The 27045-nt window shown below is 44.0% G+C and overlaps 1 protein-coding gene across 2 annotated transcripts in view; it reads right to left on the bottom strand.

Annotated features, from left to right (window-relative positions):
- Positions 1–27045, bottom strand: part of TRERF1 (transcriptional regulating factor 1) — a 196823-nt gene that overhangs the window by 96697 nt on the left and 73081 nt on the right. For both annotated transcript variants that reach the window (XM_032409823.1, XM_032409824.1), the window contains exon 3: positions 21061–21143. The gene's annotated coding sequence lies outside the window, so the exon portion shown is untranslated. The remainder of the gene's footprint in view (positions 1–21060; positions 21144–27045) is intronic.

Below are 27045 nucleotides of genomic sequence, written 5' to 3'. Positions count from 1 at the left end.
AGTAAGTGTTTGCTGAATGAATTATAAATTAATCTTCACTGACACAGAGAAAATGTCCTGAAGATACTGTTAACAAAAGAAAGCAGGCCCCTAAATTTTATATAAAATGATCCCATCTGCGTAAATACACCAATGTGTGTATGTGTGTGTGTCTGAACATATGTGTGAGTGCACAGAAAAGGACCTAGGAAGATACCTGTGAAAATGTTCATTATGCTTATTTCTAAAACGTTAAAGACAGCTTTAACTTCCTACTAAATGTTTTACCAAGACCATATATTATTCCTATAAATTTTTAAAGCTATTTATATCAGAAAACAAATACACTGGATATGCACACACGCACACACAGCAGAAGCATGCAGCTGGTTACGGGAGACCCAAGCAAGAGGTCAGGACCAGTGAAAGCTCGAAACATCCGCCCTCCTGGTGGTGGGCCAGACCTGCATTTTCACTCGTGGATCAGCAATGCTGAGACAAGTAACAGAATTCGGCCTACAGGGTCCGGGAGAGCACATAGCACTCCAGAGCTCCTCCAAAACGGGAATGAATCCAAAAAGGAAAACTCTATAAAAGTCAAACCCACTTTCCTGCCTCTATAAAGCAGTCTCAGAACTGTTTCATCCTCTGTGATTATTTTTAAATTACATTCGAATGTTCCAGAAAATGTAAAGCAAACCTACTATATAGAGTGAAGTATGCTGCAACTGAAAATTCACGTGCAGGCGGCCTCACTCTCCCGTGCTGGCGTTCAAGAGGAAGTCGGGATAACTGAATTCCACCCAGGACCCTGGGCCTGCCTCAGGCCGGTCTGCAGTCCCGCTGTCCTGCTCCTCCACGGTACCCACATACTCCGCATTCAGCCGCTCACGGAGAACCAACCCGCTGCCTTACACGTCCTCTGTCACCCACAAATCACCGAGGGGCCCTCAACAACACTACGTACACCAAGCGAGGGCCAGCTGTGGGCCCAGCACAGGGCCAGGTGCCATGAGGTGGAAGGAAAGGAAGTAAGATAAGACACCTGCCTTCAAGGAAGAACTAACACGCGAGAAACGCGGAAGAAAACAATTAGACTCACTGAATGGAGCAGCACTGGATGTGTACTAAGAGTTCTGAGAACAGAGAGGTAAATGTGGGCAAAGAGGCTTCGGAGAAGAGAGCCGGCTGCAGTCAGCCTTGCTGAGCGCTGGAGGCCATGGTGTGCCCAGGAGATAGGAGCTGAGGGCTGGGGCTGGGGCCGGGACGAGGGAGGTGGGCCTCCAGCGCTGCCACTTCCCCTGCCCTACCTTCCAGGCGCCACACATGTGCAGAGAGGGCCCCCCCCCCCCAAGAGGCCAGACTCTCCCTGGATGCAGAGCAGTTTCAACTCTATGTCACAGGAGCTTTCACATCTTGGTTGAGTTTAGGAGACAGGCAGACCCAGGGGAGGAGGAGAAGGAAGCACCTTCAAATATATCTAGCTCCAGGGACTCTGGTCAAACCACAGAGATTCAGAATGCTGGTCTGGAAGGGCCTCTAATAGCAGAAATGCAAGCAGGGCTCGGGGCTTACCTTGAAAAAGCTAGGGAAGAAGGAGTGGTGAAGGCAAAAAGAAAGGAAGAAACAGGCCCAATCAAGGACCTTGCAAAGGGAAAAGAAATAGGGCAAGGGCTGGCCAGGGTAGGGAAGGGAGTAAGTGGCATCTAAAGTGACCAGCTGTCCTGGTTTGCCAGGGACAGAGGGGTGTCCCAGGACTCAGGACTTTCAGTATTGAATCTGGGGCAGTCCCAGGCAAACCAGGGCGAGTTGGTCCACCCAGTGGTACCAATACCACTCAGGGATGCTAAGGGGGTGCTGACCCCTTGGTGCTCTCTGCCCCCTCCTCTGTGGATCTGTCCTTACTCAACAGCAACCCCTAGGGCAATGGGAAGGATGAAGATGTCAACGCAGGGAGATGACCATGTGCCCTTCCTGGCTTCGGTTCTCTCATCTCCACCATGAAGATTTCTGAAGGGCTCCGGTAGAAAATTCTTTATTGTTGTTGAAATTAAAGCTAGAATTACAGCCACTATCCTTTACTCAACTGTTTCTCAGGCACTGAGCTCACCAGCCACCCACAAGGGGAGGACACAGCACCCTGCCATTAGGGAAGTGCCTTATCTGTACCTGGAAATCAAAAGAAGGAGGGGTGGGCACACCCAGCTCTCGAAACCATCCCCATCCAGTCTCCGTCACCCTCTTCCCTCTCAGAGCTTCAGTTCCCATCTGTGTCTCCCCAAGACAGGGTCCCAAGAGGGTACTGTTCCATGGCCTCTGCCCACCCATGACATCCATTTACGCAGCAAGAATTTAATGAGCATTTACTATGGGCAGACACCCTTAGGGACTATAAAGAACACAAAGAACAATAAGATACAGTCTCTGGGGCGCCTGGGTGGCTCAGTCGTTAAGCGTCTGCCTTCGGCTCAGGTCATGATCTGGGGGTCCTGGGATGGAGTCCCACATCGGGCTCCCTGCTCGGCGGGAAGCCTGCTTCTCCCTCTCCCACTCCCCCTGCTTGTGTTCCTGCTCTCGCTATGTCTCTCTCTGTCAAAAAAATAAATAAAATCTTTAAAAAAAAAAAAAATACAGTCTCTGCCTTCCAAAAACATATGGCGGGGGGGGGGGGTGGGGGGGGGGGTGGGAAGGTGGGGTATAGAGAAGGTGAGAATCATTTAATTAGTGAACATATATTTCCTTTGCTGTTAAATGTGCCAAGAACTGTACTGGGGGAATAGAGACAATAACCATCAATTGCATAAACCACTGTAAGTACAATGAGGGTGATGTGGGAGCCCTCAGGAAGAGCATCTATCCCAGGCACTGAACCAAATACCAAATGGTCACCCACTTCACTTTAGCATGGAGGTAAGTGCTATGGAGGATTAAACACACACACACACACACACGCACACACACACTCAGAAAGTGGTAAGGCCAAGCACTGACCTCAAACAGTTAACCAAATGATCCCAGACATAAAACCCATATATATGAAACAATTAGTGTATCACAGGACACAGGGTGAGGGGCGAACTGTAGAGTGCAGACCTTCAGTACCAGAGAAACAGCTGAAGAAGGTCCAAAAGCTGCCCAGAGGAAGTGGAAGTAAAATCGAAGATGAAATATTGATGGGGAAGGGTTTTCTAAGCAGGGAGAAGCCAACAGGTATGTCATTTTTCTCAGAAAGGAAAAGCAAATGTATAGTTACTCCTAAAAATGTTTCTAAGGGGCACACCTATTCACAAGTCTTTGGTTTAAGCAAATGAGGACCTTGCCAACAGTAACTTTCACAAACGTAAGTTTCATTAAAATGAAAAGATAGGCATCAAATCTAATTTCAGCTGAACTGAAACATACTTAATTTTGTAACTGCAGGTCCATGTACATACTTGTATGCACACAGACACACAAACGTGCGCAAACACACACACACACACACACACACACACACACACACACTACTCTTGGCTCCTTTCTGTCTCCTTTCTGTACATCTATCCTCAAGCCGTCCAAACTCCATCTTTCCATTAGAAGAACCCCATAATTCAGGGAAAGAAAAACTGAATTACCAGGAACAATCTACAAATTAATGACTGAGAATTGACCACATTGCTTTTTGCTATAATGATATTCACGAAGTATGAGCAGAAAGGTCACATTTGGTCTGATGGTACCCCAGTCAGTCAATAATAAGTTAACAACTATTGACTGACTGTCTATTTAATGAAGAGCCTTGTGCTTGTGTTGGGGGAGTGGGAAGGAGGGGCTGGTGAGAGGGATTGGTAGAAAGAAGGGATGATACAGTGAAAAGAAATGGAATACTCATTAGACAAGGAGTCTGGTCCTAGCTCTATCATTGACAAGGCCTTGGGTAAGCTGATCCCATGATGAACTTCACCTCCTCATCCATGAACAGATCCCACCAACCTCTTAGGGTCATTTGCACTTCAAAGGAGAAAATGTAGGCGTACAACGCTCAGAAAAGCAGAAGGATCTACATAATGCATCATGGAGGCTTGGAGGTACCTCCCTGACTTCACTACCCCATCGACTTTTCCAACAGTCCCCTGAATGTTCCAGGCAGCCAATGTGTCCCATCCCCTCCACATGGTACTGCTACAGGGAAGCACAAGATCCAAATTAAGCCAACCAGGGGCAACGGGACTCAATTCTACACCTTTGGTTGATCCATTAAGGATCTTTCCTCCTACTTGATGAGAACAAGGAAACAGGCTGACCCGGGAACTATGGGCTGCCATTCTGAGGGTGGAAAGGGAGATCATGCCTGGGGAAGAAACCAACATTGAAGGAGAAACACTGGGTCCTGGGCACTTCATTTGCACCCCTGGATAAAGCCTCACCTGATGCCAGCATCTAGACCTAGATTGAAAGCAGTCTAGGTTGGTTTTCAGTTAATCTGTCACCTAACAAAATGAGAGAAACTACGGCTAATGCAATGTTATAAATGTCTCTAGTTCCTCACCAAATCCCTGTGGCTCCATAAACTACCCAGGGAGCACTTCCTACCAAGTGTCTTCCTACACAGGGAAGACATGAAAGGGCTCAGTCAAGGGACAAAATGAAGAAAGGCAATCATAAGCAATAAGACGTAAGTGACTAGTGGGCCTGCCAATAATTCATTTGCTTCCTGTCTTCCAAGACCAGTGAGGGTGGGCGTGGTGGGAGAAGGAACTCTCCATGATAAGCTGAAGGACTGGAGCTTCTGTCTCAGCTCTATTTCTGCAAGCTTCCTCCAGATGTTTACCTATTCTCTTTTATGGTAACCACTGAAAAGCCCAGAGGAACAATACCAGTGTCCTACTGATTCATTTTATATCTTAAAAAATTACTCAGGGCCTGCAGTACTGAGCTCATGTTCAAATTAAATTTGCTGGGAATCTAATTTGGGATGAGTAATTTAATTTGGCTACTACAATTAAAAGTGGCGCAGTATTTGTGTTTTAGAGGAAAACCATATTAGATTCATCTAATCTTATTAGGTGAATATCACATTTAGATCACATTATATCTGGAACAGATATATACGGGATTGATTTCTTTCATAAATCACTCAGGAGACCAAAGGGACTAACCTTCTTCCCACTCCCCACACACCCACCCGACACAGGTCAGAACAGGTGATGAATGTCAACGAGGCCTTGTGGAGAACTCCACTGCACAGCCTGGGAGATCACGCATCCAAAACATCGCCTACAACAACCTCTCGAGTTCTGCTGATGAGCACACTGAGGGCTCAAGTGGACAAGTGACTTGCTCAGGGTCACAGTCAATGGCAGAGCGGAGACTCCCACTCAGCTCCCTGACCCCTACTTTGACTCCTGCCATTCTACCACATGTGTTTTTAATACGATCTAACATGAAAAACAGCCACAGAGGCCAGCCTCTGAGACCCTAGTGAAAACCATGGAGTCCTTCAGATACCATCAACCTGCCCCCTACTGCTCTTAACTATCTTGGGAAGATAAAGAAGGCAATCTCATCATCTCCGTGGGTAAAAAACCCAGTGCCCCAACTCTTCCTTCTTGAGTCCATTTTCTCGATGACTACTTTAAACTCCCTCACTTCAAGATAACTAAAATTTCACAGTGAGAACATTCAAACCATATGATGCATCAGAAAAAAGAATCCGCTTTGCTTTTTAAAAATGTCATTAATCTCAGAAGTATGCTAACTGGGCAGATTCAGTGGATATGACAGCGCACATCGGGGTTCCAACTGTAGAGTTTAATCTTAAAAAATTAGGTCACAAAGCAAAATCAAGGAAAGGGGAAGCTAGATAAAAATATTTACTACATGACAAGTTAATACATACGGCATAATAATCTCTTATAAATGATTGAAAAGAAGATGGAACACTTCAAAATAAAAATGGAAAAGGATGCAAAGAGGCAATTCACACACACACAGATTACTGATGGCCTCATGAAAAAATGCTCAAAAGCATTGTAAGGAAAGCTTACAAATTAAAACAGTGCAGTACCTTGTTCGACAATCGAACTGGCAAAAAGCGAAACAATTCTAATGCCCATGATAGTCAAGAATGTTCCGAAATAAGAATCCTCAGATGCTACTGATAAAAGCATAAATAAGTCCACATTTCTGAAGGGCCATCTGGTAATATGCATCACCAGCCTCAACACTGAGCAAGTTCATTCCCAAGAATTTTCCCTGAGGAAATAATCAGAGGAATACTCAAAAATTTATGCACAAGGACATTTATAGCAGCACTACTCAGAATAATAAAAATCTAGGAAAGCCTAACTGTACCATAACAGAAAAGTGGTTAAATCAATTATGATATATCAAAACAAGGAATAACACATAGACATTAAAACTCTTGTTTTTGAAAAAGATTCAAACACACAAAAGCTCACAAAATGATGCTAAGGGGGCGCCTGGATGGCTCAGTCAGTTAAGCGTCTGTCTTCAGCTCAGGTCATGATCTCAGGGTCCTGGGATCAAGCCCCAGGTCAGGCTCCCTGCTCAGCGGGGAGTCTGCTTCTCCTTCTCCCTCTGCTCCTCCTCCCCTCGTGCTCTCTCTCTCAAATAAATAAAATCTTTAAAAAATGATGCTAAAATTCAAAACTCTTAATAGGATGATTCCATTTTGTAAAGAAAATATGTATCATATACATTATAAATGTAACAAATGGTGGCAGATTCAGCTAAATGTCCAACAAATATTCATGCTCTTTCCAGAGTGTAGGGTTTTCACTGGAAAGCTGTTACCCAGCCAGGGACTACATTTCCCAGCATCCCTTCTACTTAGGTGTATCCATGTGACTATTCCCACCAATGGAATATAGGCAGAAGTGACATGAAGCACTTTCAAGCTGAGGTGGTTAGTAAGTAACATGCCTTCTCGATGCTCTCTTCCTCCAACCGCCAACTAGATGCAGAGGACCCCAAAGCCCCAGAGAATGGAAGAATCATAAGAGGGAAGGACCCTGGTCCACTGAATCACTCACTGGAGGGCTGACCACCAAACAGAAGCACCTATGTTGATTAAGAAATAAACCTCTACTGTGTCAAGTTAAATTTGTGGTTTTAACTGTTTCATCAGCAAGTGTTACTTTAACTAATTTACGCATATAGAAGAATTACTGAAAGGTAAATTACCAAATTTTACCCACTGCACTGTCTGACAGACAAATTATAGGTAAATTTTTTTTTAAATGTATTCTTGGGGCACCTGGGTGGCTCAGTCAGTTGAGCGTCTGCCTTTGGTTCAGGTCATGATCCCAGGTCCTGGGATCGAGTCCTGCACTGGGCTCCTTGCTCAGCAGGAAGCCTGCTTCTCCCTCTCCCTCTGCCTGCCACCCCCCCTGCTTGTGTTCTCTCTCGCTCTGTCAAATAAAAAATAGAATCTTTAAAATAAATAAATTAATTAATTAAATAAAATAAAAATAAAAATGTATCCTTTCCACCACAAACATCTTATTTAATAACCAACGAAGATATTAAAATAAAAAAGCAAACTTTAGAGGGCAATGCTATATAATGAAACCCCTCAGTAAAATATTGAGTGAGATTACAAAAATAAAAATGTAGAAAATTACAAAGTCTCAAAGGAAAAAAAAATCTAGATTTACAACTTTTAAAAATCTCCTAAAATAATTCCAGACAAATGATTTTTCAAAAATGACCTAAAGTTAAATGACAACAAACTAAGGAGAAAAACTGCAATGTATACACTATAGGAAATATCAGTGTCCTTTAATATGTGAAGAGCCCTTATGAATCAGGAAGTGGGGGGATTTAAATACAATAATTGGGGAGGAAGATATAAACACCTAGTCATAAAATAAGAAATACTGATGAACACTTACAGAAAGATTTCCAAGTCACTAATAATTTTAAAAATGCAAATTAAAATAAGATATTCTTTATCCCTCTACCAGACTGACAAACATTTAAAATATTGTAACTATAGCGCCCAGTGTTGCTGAGATTATGGTCAAGTGGGTAATCACATGCTACAGGAGGAAGTTCAAAATGGCATCATATTTCCAACAAGCAGTCTGCCATGATAGAGAAAAAAGCCATAAAAACTCTTGGATTTTCTAGATATTTCTCAGAAGAGATAAGTACGCAGAATTGTTTGAAAAGGAAAACAAAATGAAACAACTTAGATATCCAGTCCAAAGGACTGGTTAGACCAATAAATTATGGCATGTGTGTGTGTGTTTTCACATATTAGAATAATACACAGCCATAATATTAAGTTATGGGGAAGATCTAAATGTAGCATAAGAGTGTCCACAATATAAAAAAGCAGGATACAAAACAATATAGATAGTATAATTTCTTGTTTAAAGGTGTGTATGTATAGGAGTATATATTGTAAATGCGCAAGGAGAGTATAGAAGGATTCTTATAAAAATGTTGAGAGTAGTTATTCCAGGGGGTGGGAATGTGGGTGACTTTCATTTCCTTCTTTATACTTTTCTATACTTTATACATTTTCAGCTGTGAATATGTATTACTCTTATTTATATTTTATTATGAAAAATTCTAAACATATATACAAAAGTAGCAAGAATGTATGTATTCACTGCCCAGCTTCAATTATCATACATGGCTGACCTTGTTTCATCTATACTCCACTATGGCCCCTACACCTGGGTTATTTTAACATAATAGGTCTTTTAAAATTTATTACATAATGCTGCCCCTCCTTTTCCATGCCATTTTATTTGTGAGCAATGTATGGGCATATGTTCCAAGAACTTCCTGACTACATCCTTATGGTGTCTTTTAACATCTTCCTCTATCCCTTGTATTTTCTTTCAACCAAGGTTTAGTTCTAGTGTCTGCTTGACTTCAGGTTCCATTAAATTTTTGTAAGACTATCTCAAATCACTGTATTATTTTTGTAACCAGACAAAACAGTAAGCTAAAAAATGTTTTAAAGGAACCCAAAGAAATGCCAGCCTTTCTAATTAATCCATTTCAGCATTGCAGTAAACTCAGTATCCAAGAGATTTTTTCAGAATACAGGCTAGGGCAAGACTTTCTCACACAAGAAAGATGCTCAGTGACTATTCATGGATGCATTTACTTTTCCAAATACATTCCTTTTACATTTCAAGTCCATCTTGGGGCACCTGGGGCTCAGTCACTTATACATCTGCCTCTGGCTCAGGTCATGATCCCAGGGTCCTGGGATCGAGCCCCATGTGGGGCTCCCTGCTCAGCAGAGATCCTGCTTCTCCCTCTCCCTCTGCCCCTCCCCCCACTCTGCGTGCGTGCACGCGCTCTCTCTCAAATAAATAAAATCCTTAAAATCAATCAATCAATCAATCAATCAATCCTTCTGCCTCAGTGGTGAAGTCTATCACTCTCTGAGCAAAGGCACTCACTCCACTGGAAGCTTAAGTCATCCTATAATTGCAGAAGTCTCTTCAATTTTCCTTTCTTTTTAAAAAAATGTAACATAAGCACAGACACGCATGCCCCAGAGATATTGTGGGTTCAGCTCCAGATCATTGTAAGAAAGTGAATGTAGCAATAAAGTGCTTCAGATGAATTTCTCATTTCTCAGTGCATATAAAAGTTATGTTTATACTATGTTGTAGTCCATTAAATGTTCGATAGCATTATGTCTAAAAAAAATAATGTACATAACTTAATTTAAATACTTTATTGCTGGGGTGCCTGAGTGGTGCAGTCGGTCAGTTGAGCATCTGACTCTTGGTTTCAGCTTGGGTCATGATCTCAGGGTCATGATCTTGGGGTTGTGAGATGGAACCCCACGTCGGGCTCCTAGCTCAGTATGGAGTCTGATTAAAAGACTCTCTCTCCCTCAGACGATGGACTCTGAAAAACAAACTGAGCGTTCTGGAGGGGAGAGGGGTGGGAGGATGGGTTAGCCTGGTGATGGGTATTAAGGAGGGCGCGTTCTGCATGCAGCACTGGGTGTTATGCACAAACAATGAATCATGGAACACTACATCTAAAACTAATGATGTAATGTATGGGGATTAACATAACAATAAAAAATTTTAAAAAAAGACTCTCTCTCCCTCTCCCTCTGCCCCTCCCCCTCAAATAAATAAATAAATCTTTTAAAAAATAAAATAAAATACTTTATTGCTAAAAGAAGCAAACCGTCATCTAAGCTTTCAGTGAATTATCATCGTTTTGCTGGAGGAGGGTCCTGCCTCGATGTTGGTGGCTGCTGACTGATCAGGGTGGTGGTGGCTGAGGACTGGAGTGGCTGTGGCAGTTTCTTAAAATAAGAAACAGTGACATTTGCAGCATCATTTGGCTCTTCCTTTCAGAATGATTTCTCTGTAGCATGTGATGCCGTTTGATAGCATTTTACCCACAGCAGAACTTGTTTCAAAACTGGGAGTTAATCCTCTCCCACCCTGCTGCTGCTTTATCAACTACGTTTACATAATATTCTAAATCCTTTGCTGTCAATTCAGCAGCATCTTCACCAGGTGTAGATTCCATCTCAAGAAACCACTTTCTGTGCTCGTCCACAGGAAGCAACTCCTCATCTATGAAAGTTTGATCATGAGACAGCAGAAATTCAGTCACCTCCTCAGGCTCCAATAGTAACATCAAAGAACACGGACCACAGATCACCATCATAAATATAAACGGTCATGAACGAGTTTGAAGTACTGTGAGAATTTCCCAGATGTGACCCGGACACACAAAGTGAGAAAATGCAGTTGGAGAACTGGCACCGACGCACCCCCTCAACGCAGGGTTGCCACAAAACTCTGCGAATCGCAATAACCTGAAGGACAGTAAAGCAAGGTATGCCTGTAAATGAAAATTTGGAAATGAAAGACTGAACCATCCATAATTTCACTCCTCTAACACAGTCACTGTTACCTTCATGCTTTCTTCCCATCTTTATGAGGGATACAGATTTTGTACATAATTGTACTCAGTGAATATGGGTTTTAATACTCCTTTGTTAAATTAACACTAACTACATTAAAAATACTTGTAGCTTTTTTTTTTTTTTTTTTTTTTAAGATTTTATTTACTTATTTGACAGAGAGAGATACAGTGAGAGAGGAAACACAAGCAGGGGGAGTGGGAGAGGGAGAAGCAGGCTTCCCACGGAGCAGGGAGCCCGATGCGGGGCTCGATCCCAGGACCCTGGGACCATGACCTGAGCCGAAGGCAAACGCTTAATAAAACGCAAAATACTTGTAGCTTATGTTAAGGTATAAAAGGGGAAGCCTGGGTGGCTCAGTCGGTTAAGTGTCTGCCTTCGGCTCAGGTCATGATCCCAGGGTCCTGGGGTAGAGCCCCACATTGGGCTCCCTGCTCAGCAGGAATTCTGCTTCTTCCTCTCCCTCTGCGCCTCCCCCCAATCATGCTCTCTCTCTTTTTTTTCAAATAAATAAAACCTTTAGAAAATAAATTTAAAAATTTAAAAAGAGCAATAATATATATACCTATGTCCCTAGCCCAGCTTGAGAAAGAGAACTTTACCATCCCCTAGATAGCTCCCACGGGCTCTTCCCTCATCCTCTTCTCTCCTCCCCCCCCCACTAGCCTGAATTTTTGCCTATGCTTGCTTGTTCTTATAGGGTTTGCCACATGCATGTGGATGCCTAAACACTCTATCACTAGTTTTGTATGTATCTGAACTTTATGTAATTGGGATCAAGTTGCTCTTCTGCAACTTGATTTTTTTTTAATTTTATGTTTTCATTTTAATTCCAGTTAGTTAACATACAGTATTATATTAGTTTCAGGTATACGATATAGTGATTTAACAATCCCATACATCGGGCGCCTGGGTGGCTCAGTCGTTAAGGGTCTGCCTTCGGCTCAGGTCATGATCCCAGGGTCCTGGGATCGAGTCCCACATCGGGCTCCCTGCTCCGCAGGAAGCCTGCTTCTCCCTCTCCCACTCCCCCTGCTTGTGTTCCTGCTCTCGCTATCTCTCACTCTGTCAAATAAATAAATAAAATCTTTAAAAAAAAAAAAAAAAACAATCCCATACATCACCTGTGCTCATCGTGATAAGTGCACTCCTTCATCCCCATCACCTATTTAACCCGTCCTCCTAACCACCTCCCCTCTGGTAACCAGGAGTTTGTTCTCTCTAGTTGAGTCTGTTTCTTGATTTCTCATTCAATCTCTCTTTTTCCCTTGGCTCATTTGTATCTTTCCTTAAATTCCACATATGACTGAAATTATATGGTATTTGTCTTTCTCTGACTGCCTTATCTCACTTAGCATTATACTTTCTAGCTCCATCCATGTCACAAAATAGAAAACCCGGAAGTGAACCCAGAACTATATGGTCAATTACTCTTCAACAAAACAGGAAAGAATATCCAATGGGAAAAAAGACAGTCTCTTCAAGAAAAGGTGTTGGGAAAACTGGACAGCAACATGCAAAAGCAAGAAATTACACCACCTTATTACATTATACACAAAAATAAATTTAAAGTGTATTAAAGACCTAAATGTGAGACCTGAAACCATAAAAATCCCCTAAGAGTACACAGGCAAGTAACCTGTTTGACATCAGCCATAGCAACTTTTTTTCTAAACAGGTCACCTGAGGCAAGAGAAACAAATGCAACTTCCTTTTTTACTTAACAGTTGTGTTCCTGAGATCCTTCTTCTGTTGTCCTAGGCAGCTATGGGTCATTCAATTCAACTGTGCAACTATATAGCTGTATTCCATAGTGAAACCACACCACAATTTATACTGCAATTTCTATACATAAAATTATATTGTAAATATCATGTCACATTACTACATATCTTCAAAATAATTGTTAATTATAGTACAGTATTATGCTGAGAGAAGAATATTTTACTTTATAGTTACCCAACAGTTGGACATTAATTTTGTGTGTGTGTGTGTGTCTACTTTGTAAATAATGCATCAGGGAGCATCTTTGTCTAAATAGCTTATTAAGTATAGTGTATTATTTCTTTCACGGAGGGAATGTGGGAAGATGGTCCACAGAAGTGGTATTACCAGATCAAAATGTATGAATAAATAATATGGCTCTTTAATATATTGTATAACTGTTTCACGATATTGCAATACCAACAGAATTGGGGATTACCATTAAAAATGTATTCTTTGGCTAATATGTTAAAATAGTATTTTGCTGGCATTTTAATCTACATATCTCTTATTACAAAATTGACCATTTCCCATATATTTGTATGGTACTGTATGTAGTCACCTATTCAAGTGTTCCAACAAGGTTTTAATTTTTGTAATCAGTATTTTTTAATTTGTTTGAGCTTGTCACAAAATAAAGATACTAATTCTGTCATGTTACTGCAGATCTTTTCCCAATCTACTGTTACCCCATTGGTTTTTTACATGAAGAAATCTTTGATTTTTCTTTTTTTCTGTAGTGTGACTGACTATTCTTTTCCTGTTCTAGTGTTTTTCTTTTGTTTCTAAGCAATATTCAATTCTATAGATTTCCTATGCCTCTACATTTTGCACTTAATTGTTTAATCAATATGTAATTCATTTGGTGAAGTCAGAATGATTTTTTCCAAATTGCTAACTATGCATCAAAATTATTTATTGAATAATCTTTCCTTCCCCACTGATTTCTGATGACTTCTTTATGATTTATCAAATTATTTATGCAAGGATCTGCTTCTGAACTGTCCTGGTTCACTTACCTACTTCCTCCTCTTATGCCAGCATCACAGTGTTTTAATTACAAAGACTTCATTATGCATTTTAATATCTGGTAGTGCTATCTACTGTAATATCCAATAGATCTAACTCCCTTCTCCTCTAGCCATTTCCAGAATTCCCCTGAGGTTCTCATCTACTTATTTTTCCATATAGACTGAAAACCATCTTGTGAAATTTTAAAAATCCTGATGGGACTTTGAGAAGAATGGCATTACACTCATGAACTGATTTCAGAAGTATCCAAAGCCTTAGCTGTTTGTTTTTTTCTTAAGATTTTACTTATTTATTTATTTTAGAGAGAGAGAGCATGTGAGAGAGAAGCAGGGGTAGGTAGGGGCAGTGGGAGAGGGAGACAGAGAATCTCAAGCAGACGCCACACTGAGCGTGGAGCCTGACACAGGGCTTGATCTCAAGACCATGAGATCATGACCGGAGCCAAAATCAAGAATCGGATGCTTAACCTACTGAGCCATCCAGGTGCCCCTCCAAATCCTTCGTTTTTATCTCCCTGTCTAGAAGTAATCTCTTTAAGCCTTCTTGATCTACAACTAAGCAATCTGTAATGATAATTTTATCTTTTTCTTTACAGTATTTAGTCTCTAAAGTTACTACTTTCATAACTTTCTACATTTGCTTTTTGTTTCGATCTTAGCCATATCCCATAATGCCTTTATTGGGGCCCCCCAAAAGTATAATGACAGTGGGCTGTATGAACTCAATCTTCCTTATCATATGAAGGAATGGTCATTTTATATACTTGTTTTTAAGCGGTTTGTAAAACTTAGAAGTTGAATTGACTGAATGTTCTTCTGGAATTAATGAGATTATTGCATATTTTTACTTAAATAATTTATGTGAATCAAATGAAAATCTATATATATGAAGCCATTCCTGCATTCCATAACCTACTTGGGTATGGTGGAACATTCACATTCCCTATTGTTGAAATCTACTCACTAGAATTTTATCTAAAATTGTTCCATTCCTGAGAGAGACTGGTGTACAGCTTCCCTCTGGGGGCTTGCCAGATTTGTTATCAGGGTCATGTTCGCTTAAAAAAAGAATCTGGAAGTTTTCCATCTTTTTTTTAAATCCTGGAACAGTTTATATAACACAGAAATTACCTGTTCCTTGAAAGTTTAAAAGAACTTTCAAAGGCCTTTTTATATTTTAAAATATTCCACCTGGCACAGGTTTCTGTGTGTGCGCGTGTGTATGTGCGTCCACGCGTGCCTGTGTCCGTGTGGATATTACCATATTTGCATACATTTCAAATGATAGTAAGATATTGATCTCTAATGGAACAGGGAACAGTTTTAGGATAATTTACTGCCTTCCTTTCCCCATGAAAAAGAAGTAAATGCCCAAGAGGATAGAGTGCTAAGAAATAACCCATTTTCCCAGGCTTTCATTCTAGGAACCTCCTTTTTAGGGTCCCAGAAGGGAGGTTATAGATGGTGGTCAGGGAATACTGAATGCTGACCCATCCACACTTCATTGAGGCTGACCAAGTCTGGCATCCACAACTTTACCACTGACATTTGCACTTAGGAAATCCAAGATCTGAAAAGAAAAGGAGATCACTAGTCTACCTAGGTCACCTTGAATTCTGTGGTAAAGGTCTTCCAATTTTGTAATCCACCAAGCCACCTGCAGGACACTGTACCTATTCCAAAGCAATAATCCTAAGGCTTTCTCTACTTACTGCAGGGCTCCTGGACCAATGACCCTGCAAGCACTTCAAGGGAGTCACAAATAAAGATTCAGAATTAATATGCACAGAAACTTCGTGTCCGTTCGTAACCCCCCCAACCCAAATTCATATGTTGAAATCCTAGCTCCCAATCTGATAGTAGTAGGAGGTGGGGCCTCTGGGAATCAGCTTGGTTAAGATGAGTCACAAGGGTGGAGCCCCCCTGATGGGATTAGTGTCCTTATAAGAAGAAGAGTCTCCAGAGCTTCCTCTTTTCACAAGGGCACAAAGAAGAGGTCAAGTGAGCACACAGCAAGATGGCGGCCACCTACAAGCCAACATTAAGAGGTCTCAGAATGAAACCTGCCTTGCCAACACCTTGATCTTAGACTTCCCAGCCTTCAGAACTGTTAGAAATAAATTTCTATTTTAAGCCACCCAGTCTGTCGTATTTTGTTATGGCAGCCCAAGCTGACTAAAGCAAGGGGGTTGTGGTAATGTCTGTCCAAAAGAACACGGAGCTACAGCTATACACACTGAAGAGCCTGCCGTAGAGAGAGAGACACCCGAATAGAAACAAGCGGTAAGGAGTCTGAACAAAGGTGGAGTGTCTACTAGAACAGGCGAGGACTGCGCTGTAGGAGCACATGTGAGAATATAAACAGGACTCAAACAGTGACACGGTGCCCAAGAATGAGGCTGTGAACAGGGCAGGAACTGCATATGTGGTGTGTTGCAGAACGGCCTGCTTTTTCTTGAGAAAGACACATCTTAGTTCATGTCCTTGTTCACAGAGGATCCATGAAATGTTAAAGGTCAATGACACATTAGGATTAGGTTACCTTTTGTGAGTCAAGGTGAGGAGCATTCAAATAGCCTGGCAGGAAGGCATGGACCTCAAAACCCTCTTTGGCACTACGATTCTGTAATTCCATTCAGGATTTCACACAAGCACGCAAGCAGTTTTTTCTCCCCCTCAACAATGACAGAGAAGTTGCTTTCACACCAGTCATGGCCTCACACAGAAGCTTAATCCCTGGCTGGAAGGCAAAACATGTTTGTGGCAAAGCCAAGCAAGCATGTGAAGTGAAGCAGAATGAGGAATGTTTTATTACTGTTTTGGATGCCAGGGGTGGTTGGGTGTATGTTTGGGGTTTTTTAATGACTCCAAAAGACATCTTAAAAAGTCATACTCTGTTGGCAGCTCCAAGACGCAATTGTTGCTACAAGTACTAACGCTTACCAGCGACTGACTGAGGCACACGCTGATTTTCTCACAAGCAGCCTTTCCTTTCTGGGGCTTTTCACCAAATTAAGTTCTCTCTTTCTCTCCTTCCCTCCCCCCCACCCCCTCCCGTGTGAGTGTGTGTGTGCTTTCCCACACACAGAGGCATATACCACACAACGAAAGGCCAAATCCAACTAAACATTTAGCATTTTTAGGGTCAAACTGTGGAAAAAGAAAAACTCTTGATATACCTTTTAATCGGAACGACTTAGGTACTGCAAGATTTTCTTTCTACTGGTAGAAAATTATACTAACAATTCTAAGTTAATGACTTGAGAGTAAACAGTTCCTTCTTTGTAAAATGAATTGGATTCATCAAGACTTGTGTTCAAGTGAATTTCTCCTCCTTTAAGTCAAAAAAAGACATGACTTAAGAGAACTCCTAGGCTCTAAGAGAATCTTCAAAAAAGTAGGATTTCACCCCTACACTGCACATTAAGTAAATACCTCCCCATCTCCCCAGTGCTTGCTACCCACAGATTGCAGCACAGGGCCCAAATATGATGTAGTTTTTATAGGTGATATCAGGAAAAAAAAAAAAAAGTTCCCTTCTTGTATGATAATTGTGGTAATGTTAGATATTTCAAAACATCCTTCCACTGAGGATGGCAAAATAAGAAGTTGGAAGCCCTAGGCCAATCCCTCCCAATTTTTTTGACAGTTTCTTCATCCAAGTGATCTATGTATGAGAACCACTTGTCTGAAACAAGGAATTTAGGGTCAATCATCTAGTTATTACTAGTTCTCACCTAGTTACCACAATGGTGACCATCCTCAGGGCCAACAAACAACCTATAGAAAATTTAAGACTAACTGTAGTCAGTATGCAGGGGAGAGAGTATGAAAACTTTTAGGCTCTATAAACTTGTGGTCTATAAGTTCCTGGTTGTTCTGCAAGTTTTTCCTCTATCTGCAGGCCCCTCACTGCACCCTACCCAACCCTCCCTACCAAGTTATCTCCTCCTGGTTTTGAAACACAGGTGCTTTTAAAGCTTGAGGGTACCATTAATCTGGGAACCCCCAAATCAAGACACTTCACCCTGCTGAGATTCTGAGAAGTCGGCCTTATGGTACCAAAGGCTTTATAGAACAATTCACAGCATTTTGTCAGTTAAAATTAAACTGAAATAAATGCCCAAGACTAGCTTCTTGCTACTACAGCATCTCACCCGATCCAAGTGATCCTAAAATCCAACCACCCAGAAAAGCCCAATGGCATGGCTGGTTTGGGAAGCCAAAGCTGAGGAGGGTCACTTGCTCTCTCCAGAGCCTCCACACTGAGAACAAAGGCAAGAAAATCAGCTGGGATACGTCATAACAGGCCCTCAACTATTTATAAAACTTTTCAACTAAGAATATGTTAATAAGTGACTGTAAAATGAAAATCCCCTTTTTTTCCAGGGATTCTATCTACCTTTAACTTAACTGTATGCTACCTAAAATTTTCTTTTATTAGATTTCCCCCAAAATGAATTCTAAAATAAATACCATTCCAGAGGAAAAAAAAAATCCATAAACACTAAATTTTTTAATACCTTGATTTACCTCATCTCTAACTAAACTATTCAGTGACAAATAATATATTTGTTGTGAAGAGAGTTAATTTCCTAGATTATATGTGCACATAAACACATAAATGTGACAATATTTTGAGATATAGGATGCTAATAAAGGTAACATTTATTGGGCCAGCTACTGGGACACTGGACACTTTACTTGGATTACCTCAGTTAATCCTCACAACAAACCTATAAAGTAAGTACTATTCTTACTCCCATTCTATAGATAAGGTTTAAATGAGGAGATTCATTAATGTAATTTAATCCCCACTAACCCAGAATTTGAGTTCAGTGTTTACTCTGGCTATAAAAAGGTTGAATAAGCATATGAGAAATTAAGCAGAATTGTAGAAAGCATGGTTAACCTACTAGAAGAGCCTATGTTTTCAGACATACTGAAAAGCAGATGCTAATTGCAAGCCTTCCAGCAGGAACTGTTTGGGAAGGTTCTGTCTGAAATTATGCTACCGTAGTTAAGATTCAGACTTTCACTAGTTAAAAGCAGGTTTCCTCTCACTGTTACTTCCAAATTAGGAAGTTTCTATAGATGACACAGTATAGTGGATGTCAGGTACCCATTTCCCTTCTCCCCCACCAATACTCAGTTCTGTCCCCTCCTCCTCTTCTCCCAGCCCTGGTGCTTTAGGGAAAGCTTATGCACTCCCCCTCTCCTGAGTGCATAAGTGCATAATCAGAAAAACCTCCCATCCCTGCCAATCAACAGACAGCTTTCACCTGACTACTGGGATTGGCTGAGGAATGAGCACGTGGCTTAACTCCGGCCAATGAAATGCCAGGGTTGGCTTGCAGGGGATGGAATTCTGGGAAAGATACTTTCTCAGTCTTTTAAGGAGTTACTGGCAGGGATGCTTCTTTCCTTCTGGCCAGAGGGATGCAACTATGAGCCGAGGAACTTCCGCAGCCATTCTGTCTCCCTGAGGATGAACTGACATCATGGAAGAGTGACAGAGAGATGGAAAGAAACTGGATGGTTGATGTCATGTTGAGCTATTTCACACCCACAATGCAGTCCATCCCATCCCTGAACTTTGCAGGTACACGAGTCCATTAATTAATTCCCTGTGCTGTGGGAGCCCCTTTGAGTTTGGTTTTATGATGGTCACAACCCCAGAGGATCCAAACTGATAAATGAGAAAAAAAAGCACTAATTGACAGCTTTCTCCCCATGTGCTTGGATTTTACTTGACACTGTTTCTAAAATGTTTGAGGTGGTTTTGTGTTGGTTTTTTCCTTAAAATGTAACAGGTTTTAAAGAAACACTTTCAAGAATTCATGAGTGGCTTTGGGCAAGTCACCTGACTTTCCTGGGTCTTCCCAACTGTAAAAAGGATGAAGTTCGACTAGAGGACTTTTGTTGCTCCTCCCAGCCCTTACAGCCAACAGTTCTATGTGGCTGACCTTATAATGCAAGGTTTCACTTACTCCACCAAACAAAAACCCCTCTTTGGATAGAAACATCCTTTGTGATATAATTCAAGCAATCTGCATCTCTTGCTTGGTCAGCTATTTCCAATTTGCACCCCTATATCCCCCCTTCTGCAATCAGCTCTGTGCCCCCCAAGGGTCTGATCTCTGTGGACAGCATCAGTATGGCTCCCTGCCTTCTAGCTTCTGGCTGAGTGTGCCTAATGGGAGGCGCCATCAGGAGGTGGGAGAAAGGACAAGGGAGTTCGGTGAGGATATTTATTCTCTTGGCTCTTTCCCAGCTGTGTTGCTGAAGGTTGACTGCATCCTTCCACCAGAGAGAGCCTTTCCATGGAGCTTCTCTTTCCAGTTCTAATAACCAATCCTTCCCTCTTTCTTTCAGGACTAGGCATGGTAACAGCTCCCCGATACTGCTAGCCCCGGGATACTTCCGCATCCTGTGGTGGGTTCTCTTAACCCTGCCTACACCACTATAAACAGTCCCTTCAGGGCAGTCTTTTGGATGACTCCATTTGAATACACCATCTGTTTCTTACTAGAAACCCAAGACACGATAGCTTAAAAATTAAATCAAAATCAAGCACAACAAAAAAGAAAACAGAAGCAATCAACTTTGAGTCTCACATAAGAGAGATGAAAAGTGTGGCCCTTGCCAAGAAAAATAACCTGCACATACCAAGAGAATCAAATTAGACACCCACCACCCTCCTTTCCCCACTGTCACTGAGAATTGTGGAAAACAGCCATCCCTTGCTACACCAGGGTTTAAACATTTAAAAAAAAAACGTCTGTGTATACACAAACTTACTGACGCTTCAGACAACTTCTGAGGGGGCCTGGCAGGGGAAATCCCAGCTATGTGCCCATTTTCTAGAGGGACAAACTGCTGAGCATGGAAGAGAACGCAGGGCTAGAGCTGATTTAAAACAAACAAACAAACAAAAAGACCACTAGAAATGTCCCAGGGCCAGTTCAAAGGCTCCTTGGTCCAACAATCTGCCTCTTACAGACTCTGGGGGATTTCTCAGAGCAGCCTTCCGTACTACAATTCTCCAGAGAGGTCTAATCCCCCCTGAACACATCTAGAGCTACCATCCATGAATGTCCTTTGGCTCCTTCATATTCACAACTCTGCAAAGTCAAGAGAGACAAGGCACAATGCCCTCAGCCCCATTCTGAGTGATGCTGAATGCCAGTATGTGAATCCACTACCGCTGACCATTTCCCAAAGAAACCTTCCCAGCAAGTTATGAGTATCCAGGCCCACAGCAGCCTTCCTCCCCTTCTCAGGGCATTTTCCATTCCACAGATATCCAAGGAATGCTTTCAAGGATCCCTTCATCACAAAACATTACACAGCAGCTACCTGTTTCAGGATTAAGAGGCTTAATCGTTCAGGGTCGTTCTGCTTCCATGTCTTCCTCCTTCAGCATCCGAGAGAGCCAGGGCCTGTAGGAGTGACCCAAAAAGCACATTCAGGATATTTGGCTTCAACATGGGAAAGATCCTATCGATCAGGAGAGAATGGAGAAGCAGCCAAGGATGGAGCCCTGAAGAATCCAACAGCAGATGGACCGGCCCAGGAGGAGGCCCCTGAAAGGCTGCTGAGGAAGGTGCCCGAGGGAGAAGAGAATGTAGGAGAGAAAGTCACCCACTGCCATTCTAGTTCCTCAGGCCTGAAACCCAGGAGTCACCGTGACTCCCCTCTTTCCCTCACACTCCACATCCAGTCTACCAACCAGCAAATGATGTCAGCGGCTTCTTCAAAATACATCCAGACTCACCCCTTCTCATTTACCTCCACCGCCACCACTTTGGTCCAAGCCAGCAGCTTCTCTCCTTGGATTATTGCAATGACTTCCTAACTGGTCTCCTACTTCCACCCTTGCTTGCCTTTCTAGAATCCACCTATTATGGGGACTGAATTGTGTTATGAGTTGGACTGCATCTCCCCCAAATTCCTTTGTTGAAGTCCTAACCCCCAGTATCTCAGAATATGACCTTACTTGGAAATAGGGTCATTGTGGATGGGGTCATTAGCTGTTGAGATGAGGTCATCCTGGAGTAGGGTGGATCTCTAACCAGTATGACTGGCATCCTTATAATAAGGGGAAATTAGGAAGCACGCACTCACACGGGGAGTACTCCCGTGTGAAGATTGGGAGTTCTGCTGCCACAAGCCCAGGAGCTACCAGAAGCTGGGAGGGGGGCCAGGAACAGATCCTTCTCTAGTGCCTTCAGAGGGAGGGAGGCCCTGTGGACACCTTGATCTCGGGACTCCTGGCCTCCAGAACTGAGAAAATACACTTCTGCTATTTAAGCCACCCAGTTTGTGGTACTTTGTTATGGCAGCCCGAGCTGACTAATACACCATGCTCCCCACAACAGCCTCAGTGATCATTTAAAAATCACTCTTCTGCTCAAAAGACTCCTATAGTGTTTCATCTCTCTCAAAATAAAAGACAAAGTCCTTGAAATGACCTTCGGGGTCCACATGACCTGGCCCAGCCTCTTCCTTGACCTTTTCTTCTACTCTGCCCTTCTCCAATTTCCTCTAGCTAGAATGGCTTCCTCAAACATCATCCCAAACAGGCTCCTCCCTCAGGACCTCTGCACTTGCTCTTCCCTCTGCCCGGAACACTCTTCTCCTCGGGCATCCTTTACTTTCTTCAGGTTCCAGTGACAATGTCACTGTCTCAGTGAGACCCTCCCCCACAACCCCAGCACCCTTCCTATTCCCCTTCCCCATTGTACTGTTCTTTGTAGCATTTATCAGCACCTGACATTTGTTTATATTTTTTATCTTCTTCCCTCACACTGGTCTACAAACTCCCTACAAATAAGGGGCATGGTATTATGGTAATGTCCCAGGGCCTGGAACATAGTAGGTGCTCAAGAAATAGTTTCTGAGAGATTTATTTGTGGAATGAAAGAAGCCAAGAGAAATCAGAGGTGCAAAAAGAGGAAGTTGTCCAATGTCAAAAGTAGCAAAGAGTCCAGAAAGATAAGGAGTGAAGTGTCCATTGGGTGTGGCAATATGGAGGCCACAGGTGACCTGACAGGAGGCAGTTCCTGTGGAAGGCGGGAGCCCTCTGCAGCAAATCCAACTAGGTCCCTTCCCTGGGCCCAGCACACCTCCCACAGGCAGAAAGCAGCCCGAGTGGGCTGTGTCAACTAAGGAGCAAAACCTGAGGGCAGATTCTTTCCAGACACCTGTCTCTAAGGGGAGGAGAAAAGGGAATGAGAACTAGAGAGGGTGAAGGTTTGGGGTTTGGTTTCAGCCAGCTGACCTAAGGGGGTGAGGTCCCAGGAGCTACAGGAGATGGGGAAGACTCATGTACAGGAAGAAGGTTCTCTCTGGCCAGGAGGAGGGATGCGCCCATCTCTGAGTGGAAGGAAATCAGGTTGGGATGAGCCACAATGTCAGTACCCACAAGGGAGCGGAGGCAGGAACCTGAGTGGGCTCAAAGCTGAGCTGTTTGGAATTTGTCAATGAATAAATGAAGCCAGGTTGTCTCCTGAGTGAAGAAGGGCAGACAGGAGCTTGACAGGGGGCGCGGTGTGGAACACTCCACTAAGGGGAATCATGCAGGTGCCGGGGCAGCCCTAAAACCGGGAACCTCTTAAATTTCATGCCCTCAGTGTCTCACCTGAGGGCGTGATGACCAGTGGGGACCAGGGCTGCAGAGAGAGCTGGCTGCTGGCCAGCAGCACTGAGGGCCCAGCTGAACCCAGAAGCCGTGGTTTCACGGACACACAATCCGCAGGGCTGTGGGGGTTCTGGACAGGCCCTCAGCAGCCTGGATTAGGAGAGTCTTCCCTACACTGAATCCGGAGGCCCCAATAGGCTCCGTCCACTTCTGTCAAGGCTGCATCACTGTCCCAGGCTCTGGGCCCCTGGAAAGCCCTCTGAACACTCCCCTGACGCCTCCCCACAGGTCACAAATTGGGCCTCGTCCCCCACAGGACGACTCAAGACTCCACTGAGCACCGGCCACAACGTGTGTGCTGGCCACCACACAAGCCAAACCCTCACACGACCATCCTGTGAAGTGTTATTAGCTTCCACACACAGACGATGAAACGGAGATTCAAGAAATTAAGTAACCTGCTCAAGGTCACATGGGCAGAAAGGGGCAGAGCTGGGGCTTGAAACCTTTCATTTCTCGGTCTTCCTTTCTATATTCATGTCAACCACCCCAGTCCAAGCCTTCAAAGTTTCCCTCCTAAAATTCAACAGGATAAATGTGTTCTTACTCGCCTCCCGGCATTCCCCGTTTCCAGGGCAGCCAGCCAGGTGAGCCTTCCTACAGCACCGTTTTTACCTAGCCCCATCCTGTTCAGTTGGCTTTGACAGCTCCCGAGGCGGGAAAATTTCCAACTCCACAGCCATTCCTTGGGATCCTTCATGAACACTTCTTCAATCTTGTTTCCCACAGGCACCCTCTGCTCCACCCCATCCGGTACGCCCCTCCCTTTTCCAGGCCCCTCAGGCCCCAGGGCCCCACACATTCCTCCCCCTGCAGCCCCGCCCCTCTCACCCCTGGCTCTTGGCCCTCTCCCGCAGCCCACTGAGCGGCACCACCCCAGCTTCTTAGCCCTCCCCGCTCTTCTGAGCCCACTGCATTTCCCTTCCCTGTAGACTGCAAACCCTTTGAGGGTGAGTGATATTTGTGTTGAAAATGCTTGGAATTATCCATTGCTCAACATAGGGTCTCTTAACTGGTAAACATTGCTTGATCTACAGAACGATGCTGATGAAGCTCAGACGATACAGTTGTAGAAGTTTTTCAGAAAATAGAAGAGAACTGGAATGGGCAAAAGAAGGGACACAGGGCCGTCTTGAAGTTTCTGGAAGTGTACTCATTGTTCCTTTGCAGGAGCACCCAGAGTGTGGCATCCTGTAAGAGCTATCCCAGTGAGAAGGAGAGCGCTAGATTTAGCTCCCCCTCCTCTTCCTGCTCCCACATATCCAAGGTCTTGGCATCCTTCCTTAGCTACCCCTTCACATGCTTTCATAGACATAGAAAGATATCATCTCTTCTTCCCTCTTCAAGGGAAGAGCTTGAGATGTGAGAAATCTAGCTCAGTGGGGCTTGTGGTGACCAGAGGAATGGTCAGTGCCAGGTGGCCAGAAGTAGGAAAAAGGATACTCCCTTTCTGGGGAATTGGGAGTTGGCCCTAACCCATTTCAGTCATCAGCCACAGACCACAAAATAATTCTAGGCTTCGTGGGGTCCCAGGGAGAGGATGAATGGGAAAGATCAAAGTCAGCAAAACACTCAAGGGCCATCAAATCACACCCCGTACGGATCGAATGGGCAGCCCCTGAATAACAAGATCTGGGAGAAAACTACAGGGGTCAAGGTGATGCTGTCTGCCAAGAGTTCCAATAAGAAATCAAGATCTCCTCAAACCGGTGGAACCAAAGGCTCCGGGGGTTCCTCATGACATAGTTGAAATAAGGAGCTCTGGAGTCAGGCCTGGGGTCCAATCCTGACTTTGTCACCCAGGGGCTGGCCAATCTTAGGCTGGTCACTTAACCTTTCTGAGCCTGGTTCCGCATGAGCTACTCTGAGGCCTAAATACAACACACGTATAAAAACATCTAGCACAGTGCCTGGCTTTATATAAGGGGCCCAGTAAATGTTGCCCCCCTCCCTCCTCCCAGCCTTCAAACCTCACAGCTCTCACCCCTGGATAATGAGAACAAGAACAGAGGCTACCGGGCACTTCCCAGAGAGAAGGTCTGCAAAGAAAGATGGCAACCGTCAGCAAAAGGAAGGAGAACAAAGGGCCACCCCACAGCCTCTAAGAGAGAAGCGCCGGACCTCTGTGAACGCCCGGGTTTCAAAACACAACAAAGCTTCGAGCCTCAGACCATACCCAAACAGGAAGTTTGTGACAAACTTAGAAAACATGCAGGCACGGCTGAAAGAGGTTGCACACCCCTCAGCAAAGATGAAAACCAGCACCTTGAGGGGGTCCGTGTGGCATAAAGGAGCGCGTCCGCTCGGCCTTCCCGACACACAAAACTCTTCCTGGGCATCAGGGAGCACCCTGCCTTGTGTTCCTCCTCACCTCAAGCACGTGGCCCAAAGCCCAGGGAGCTGCTCTGGTTTTCCAAAGCCGGGGTCTGGCAACTGCTCCCCACTCTCTGCCCTTGCCCTATGTCCGCAGGCAGTGAGGGGGGCCATGGCCGGGGGGGGCGGGGGACTTAGGTGTGTGGGGTCACTTTTCAGCCGGGAGAAGTGAGCACAGAAAGAGGAAGTGATGTGTGGAGGTGCCCGGCCAGTGGATGTTTCATCAGCACCCACCCCCCTGCACTTCGCCGTGGGGTCATCAGGGTGCCATTTTCCCGCTCTGAAATGCTGCCTGGCACTAACATTTGCATTTGCACCGCTCACACTGGCGTGCGCACCATAGCCTCAATTCATGTGTCTGTAAGCGCAGGCAAAGAGGGACTCGCCTAACCTCCCCCATTTATGTCCCATGTCCCCACCTAGAGTGAAAACCAGGAGGTCTCTTCCCCGGAGTTCACAATCACCCAGCACCTGTGGGTGGAGCCCTGCTATCAGACCACATGCTTGGTGAGTGTGCGCCACACAATACTCCATTTCGAGTACCTCACCGCCTACCAGGCTGTGTGCCTCTTGTCTTGACACACCCTCAGCAAACAGGTCCCCGCTCCCAGCCCTCCCGGGTGGAAGGCCCAAGCATAAACTCGGTCCCCTGATGATCAGCCTCACTGCCCACCCCCTCCTTGGCACCTCCGGCAGTGGTTTCCCCACCTCCCCAAGTTAGGTTCCTTTAAAAAAAAAAATGACTCATTTAGGAAGAGACAAAACCAGAAACTTCAATGGTAAAGATAAAACAGCACCAAGTCTCTTTCAACATCCCCTACTCCATGTAGAAATTAGATCTGATAAAGACTCCCCAAACTGGACCTCTTAATTCGGAACTTACGGTACATACAATTCTTCTAGTGAAAACATTTCCAGTATCTCCTCTCTGAACTTTTCAGGGTCGTCTTCTTCTTCTTCTTCTTTTTTTTTAAGATTTATTTATTCACTTTAGAGAGAGTGGGCAGGGGCAGAGGGGGAGGGAGAAAGAAACTTTAGCGGACTCCTTGCTGAGCCCAACACAGGGCTTGATCTCACGACCCTGAGATTGTGACATGAGCTGAAACCAAGAATCAGACGCTTGACCGACTGTGCCACCCAGGCGCCCCCAGGGTCTTCTTTATAAATGGAAGTGGACTCAGGCCTCTAGTCAATAGCTTTTTCAAAATGAGAGAATGAGAAAGTAAACTCCATGCTCTCAACTCTTGGCACAAAAATTAATTGATGGT

This window comes from Phoca vitulina, unplaced genomic scaffold (assembly GCF_004348235.1).
Source record: "Phoca vitulina isolate PV1807 unplaced genomic scaffold, GSC_HSeal_1.0 scaffold11, whole genome shotgun sequence".
Classification (NCBI taxonomy): domain Eukaryota; kingdom Metazoa; phylum Chordata; class Mammalia; order Carnivora; family Phocidae; genus Phoca; species Phoca vitulina.
The sequence above is the reverse complement of the archived record's forward strand: the minus strand, read 5'-3'. Positions and strand labels throughout refer to the sequence as shown.